Genomic DNA, 6,349 nt, shown 5'->3' with positions numbered 1-6,349 from the left:
GTGTAATCGTATCAGTGTAATCATATCAGTGTAATCATATCAGTGTAATTATATCAGTGTAATCATATCAGTATAATCATATCAGTGTAATTATATCAGTGTAATCATATCAGTGTAATTATATCAGTATAATTATATCAGTGTAATTATATTATTGTAATTATATCAGTGTAATCATATCAGTGTAATTATATCAGTGTAATCATATCAGTGTGATTATATCAATGTTATTATATCAGTGTAATCATATCAGTGTAATTATATCAGTGTAATCATATCAGTGTAATCATATCAGTGTGAATATATCAGTGTAATCGTATCATTGTAATCATATCAGTGTGATTATATCAGTGTAATTATATCAGTGTAATTAGATCAGTGTAATTATATCAGTGTAATTATATCAGTGTAATCATATCAGTGTAATTATATCAGTGTAATCATATCAGTGTCATTATATCAGTGTAAGTATATCGATTGTATCAGTATATATGGCATAATATTTAAACTTTAATCGTTAGTTTTAAATTAGTCATTTTAATATTATGTTTTCCGAGTATATAATATCGAGGAAATCCAGTACAATGTTAAATAATGCTTTCCCAGAAACCATGACTAATCAAATCAATTTCCATTTGTATATAGAAATTTACAAGGAAACATAATAGAGGTGATTAGCGCTGGAGCGTTTAATGGCGTCAGTAATGTAACTTGGATGTAAGTATAGTTCATGTTTGTAATAAAGTAATAATACTTGCTTTATGTGCTACAAGTTCATAAATATATTCAGTACAATTACCAATAAGGTAACCTTCGTCAAAAGTACACAACTCTCAATTTTCTACATATTCTTGCATTCCTATAAATGTTCTGAAATCCACGTTTCATATACCTGCTTGACAATTTCATGTCAATATTTCAGCCTAATAATTTATACACAAACGTATACAACGTTAATCGAAATAGATGTATACACAATTACACAGTATTTGTGTTTGTCTTGTACCTTGTATAGTGTATATGGCAATGAGTGTTACGTCGCGTTCACTGTGATTCATTATATAGTATATTATGTATATCCCACTAATTGATTTTGTTCTTATTTTTATCAGTTCACTTGATGGTAATAGACTTCACAATATCGATGCTGATGTACTTATTCATTTAGACAACCATATCTACGGGGAGATGTGAGTGTATTTCTTGTCCATATTAAAGGGAAATATATTATCAGAACAAGAACACGTGATTACCTTGCATATTTAGTATCGCGATACCACATACTGAGTAATGTTAATTTAATGGGTTTTTACGTTACCTACCTTGCCAATAGATGTCAAAATTATGTACATCTAAATAAATACACAAGTGTCCCTATTATTAGATAAGAGCCATATTTTGTATAAATATGCAAACTTACTCTGTTTCTACAATTTTAATTCCAGTTCATTTAATTATAACCCGTTTGTATGTGACTGTCATGCAAACGAATTTGTCACGTGGATGAAGCAACACACTAACAACAGCCTTGGATACCAAGTGCCTACATGCGTATGGCCTTATCGTCTCCATGGCAATAAGTTAACAGATATTGAGCCTGAACAATTGCTATGTGGTAAGTAACACTGTATGCCGGGATTGGTTAGAAAGTGACATATGCCAAATACGTGGATGTCACCTACGCTCATGGCAACCACTGTATACATGTATATATGTTCTTTATTCCATTGTTACAGCATACAAAGCTGAAGAATGTAGTCAACAAAGCTTGCCATTATCAAGAAAATGTGCAAGTCTGATGGAAGATAGGTCACTATGCAGAGATCGTGTTTCAGATAAGAGGGCGTTACAAGCTAACGATGAAATGACACAAACATGTATTTGTAACAAAGATAGTCCCTGCTATGGTTAGTGTTGACGTTTATTTATTTATTGAAACTTCTGTATTTCAAAATTGTTATGCATGTATATTTTCCTATGGCACGCAATTTAAACAAATAAATAAACGTAAATTTGTAGACATGGGCAAGGTGTAAAATGTAATCAGCTATTTTATTCGTTCGTACTTTGTGTAAGCGTGCATTTTGATCATTACATTCGGATATTCCATCATTAATTTTATTACATAATATGGATACATAGACAATTATTACACTGCAGTGATGTATTGGATAAATTAGATTTACTTTCTCTTCATGTTTTATCTTATGAATTAAGTGTGTCCAGAAGGATCTTATGGAAAAGTGTCAGCGAATAAGAGTGAAGCGTGCAGCATGTGTCCTGTGTTTTCTACCAGTCCATATGCTAGTACAGGTGTAAACCAATGTGTCTGTATTCCTGGATTCGCTGGAACGTCTTCTCAAATCTGTACAGGTATATTACCATTACATGTTTCCTTACTCTCTGTTCTCAGTTGACATTACGTTGCACCACGTGACTAGTTTACGTCATCACTTTAAATTACAATACTTAGTAGTCAGTACTACTGTGTATCTTATTAAACAGTAAGCACTATCCTGTATTTCAGTTGTCCCAGGTGTTCTCTATTTTGTTCATGACAGTTCTGTATTATCTATTCAAAGTGTGAACTACTTTCCAAGTACTGGCTTCTTTCAAATTAAATGTAAAGTGAATGTCTTGATGATGAAAGTTAATAACCCTTCTTTCAGGTTGTGCCTAACCGAGGATTAATGAAATGGAACTATATTTGTACATGATTATATACTTCAAATCAGCGCCAATGTTTAGTTTTTTTTATAATGTGCACTGTGTGGTGCAGTAAATATCAGTCAGACATTTCAAGATGACGGACAACATTTGTTAGGCCCCTAATATGATGAAATCACAGATATTGCGTAATGAAAGCCTCGAAAACAAAGTCATTTTAGCATGTGTTATTTCATAATGGCTTGTATATATATACGCGAATAACAAACGCAACATACATGGCTGACAACAAGGTGAAATGGAAAGAGTTGATGAAAAGGATATTAGAAGTACTCGTACGACGTACACAATACATAGAACGACGGAAACGACACAGTGCACCAGAAGTGCTCACACAATGTACATAATTAAAGAAACTACAATAACATTACAAGCATCACAGCACACGCATCACAACACAAGCATCACAACACAAGCATCACAGCACACGCATCACAACACAAGCATCACAACACACGCATCACAACACACGCATCACAACACAAGCATCACAACACAAGCATCACAACACACGCATCACAACACAAGCATCACTCTCTGAATTTACACAATTACGGAAATATATAAATACGAACATCAAAAGTGCATCAGAATGTACAGCGTTATGAAACAAAACTTGATTACGAAAACGATGATGGCACAAATTAGGATCTTCGACATGATGATTAAGAAAAAAACGTACACAATTAAGGAAACGACAATGACAATGACAACAAAAAGCACCAGAAGTGCTACCACGCTGTAGCATTAAATGTACTCTCACAACAAACATGATCACGCAAACCGGCATGACATCACCAAGTATCAGAAGTGATCTCACAACGCACACGACTTGTGATGCCACAAAGCATCAGAAATGCTTCCACGACGTACACGATCACTGAAATGTCGACACCGACACAAATCATAAGACGATTAAAGAAAATGAGACAAGTGTTGCGATGATTTACACGATTATGGTTAATGACTATAATGACACAAAGCACTAGAGGTGCTCCCATGGCATACACAATTACGGCAACCATTATTACAACACTAAGCATCAGAAGTGATCTCATGGTGTACACGATCATGAAAACTATACGAGCATTTGCTGTATGCAAACTAAATAAATGAGTGTTGTTCATTTTTATCTAGCTTGTCCAATCAATAATTTCAAATCAACACTAGGATTGGACAGATGCCAGAAATGCGTGAATGGCGAAACCTTGTATGAAGGAGCTACCACTTGTGTTTGCCATGCTGGATACGTAGAAAATGCAAATGGAATTTGTGCTGGTATGTACTATAGTACAATTATTCTATTTTCAATATCAAGTATTTCGTATATACAACTATGCATACGGATGTGCCTTCTAAACTTCAACAATGTGTTCATACTCAATCAACATGTGTTGATTTCAGCCTGTGCTAAGAATACATATCAAAAGGAGTCAGACTGTGTGGCCTGTCCCTCGTTGTCCAGCAGTGCTGTAGGAAGCAGCTCTGTACGTGGGTGTAGATGTAATTCTGGGTATTATTTAGCAGTAATAAGAGACAAACCACCACAGTGTTTACCTTATATAGAAGAAATTCAAGTTGGAGGTATACTTGCATTTGATTATTATAGTTTTCTAAAATACACTTATACTGTCACGTAAACTTATAGAGTGATATATAAAAACATTTGTTTAAAGTGAGTCAGTCAGGTTTCGTTCAGCCCACATTAAAAACACACTGGTCATCTCATTCACCACAAAACTACTTAAATCAGACACTTTAGTAATAATTTTTTTATATACATTTTTGGCAGCACGTGGAATTATGTTTAATGTTTTGCCTGTGCATTGTATATGTATGTATGTATGTATGTATTGTATTTTTATTGTATGGTTAAATTATGTTGGCACACTATAAATATGACAATTGGATACGTTCCATGTATTGTGTAAATTGGTTTGCCACAATGTAATATATTTATCATTCGTAATATAAAAATTATTAACAAACCTCCTAAATGTCATGATTATGAAAAACCCCGATTTTTTAACATACATTTCAGTTTCATTTTCCTTATATGTACTATTATACAGTGTTATTTGCAAATAGTTAAAAGTAACATATATTTCAGTTTCATTTTCCCTATATGTACTATTATACAGTGTTATTTGCAAATAGTTAAAAGTAACATACATTTCAGTTTCATTTTCCCTATATGTACAGTGTTATTTTCAAATAGTTAAAAGTAACATACATTTCAGTTTCATTTTCCCTATATGTACTATTATACAGTGTTATTTGCAAATAGTTAAAAGTAACATATATTTTTAGGGATGTTGAAACAATGTGGATGTAATCGAAAATATGGTGTATTAATATATATACTTGTAACAATGCTCCATCGTATTGTGATTGGCAGCATAATGAAATTCACTGATATATTTGTACCACTTGATTAACTTCAATATCAATCAGGGAACCCGTTTTAACTTAAACTATGACATATGTTCTGTAAAATAATATTTATAGAACATTGAAGACATCAATAATTGTGTATTACCAGTTTCACAAAACACCAGAATAATAATTTCAATCTCTTGAGGTCATTAGTGCAAGTTTTAAGATGTGACATGTCCAGTTTATGAATACTAGGTTTTCATTGTTTTATCGTAAAACTTTGAAGCATTGTCACCCATCGCAGAAAATAACTGAATGCAATCAGACATATGTGTTGTAGATAGTCAGTATGTTAGTCTTATTTTGACCTTATGTAAATGCCCTTTGAACTTTCATACAACTGTACAATGTATACATAATTATAATACTTTATGTTGGCAGATAATACACTTTATATAGTGTCAACTGGAATAGCACTAGTTATTATTATCGTGGCGATATTAGTTATAGTTATATTCATCATGAAAAGACATACTACAACTCAACTATCACGAATGGTAAATATAAACCTCAATGAATTTTGAGTTGTTAAGTGACCATTGCAAATATCACACGTTCCCATCACATGTAGTAATGCTATATCGTATTCGCAATTCCATCATCCGCGATGGAAGTTGCTTACTGTACAAAATGATGTCAAATGAATAATGCGGTGAAGAGTGATGTTTACTTAGTAATATAGTAGTTGGTCTGAATTAGTTAAGTATCTATCAATCATGGCATTTAGATTCGGTCTCATTAATATTCGTTGAAATTTTGTTTTCTATTGACAAATAATTGCCTGATTAGTAAATTGGCATATGACAAGGAAGAACCTGATTGGCGAGCTGGCATGTGACGTATGATATGGGATAACCCGATTAGCAAATCCAAAAACCTTCTAACGAAAACTATTTTCCCAATAGGAGAGTACTTCAACAGAGAACTATTATGTGGAAGAGCAACGTAACAGTTCCAATATTCCGTTAAAGGTACGCATTTGTTCTTTGTAAGTACGGTTTTGCTCATAACAAATATGGCCTTTCAGTAATTACTACTAGTTTGTCCACTTTGCATGAAAGTAAATTGGTTGCCCCAACACACGTGCCTGTTAGGTTATTATCTAAATATGAGTTCGATGTGTATTTCAACAGGCTGCACATGCAGTCAAATTATAAAATGAGAATATGCATTAAACATAGACGCT

General features: G+C 33.0%; 1 long non-coding RNA gene across 1 annotated transcript; it reads left to right on the top strand.

Moving 5' to 3' along the window:
- The first annotated feature begins 3,911 nt into the window (after positions 1–3,911).
- Positions 3,912–5,568, top strand: LOC144349517 (uncharacterized). The gene is made up of 3 exons (XR_013419987.1): positions 3,912–4,005; positions 4,132–4,311; positions 5,545–5,568. It is a non-coding gene; the product is annotated as an uncharacterized LOC144349517 (long non-coding RNA).
- Positions 5,569–6,349: the final 781 nt, after the last annotated feature.

Source organism: Saccoglossus kowalevskii, chromosome 3, assembly GCF_978046115.1.
Source record: "Saccoglossus kowalevskii chromosome 3, keSacKowa6.1, whole genome shotgun sequence".
NCBI classification, from domain to species: Eukaryota; Metazoa; Hemichordata; class Enteropneusta; family Harrimaniidae; genus Saccoglossus; species Saccoglossus kowalevskii.
Note: the sequence above shows the minus strand (reverse complement) of the source record. Positions and strands in the feature narration are given on the sequence as shown.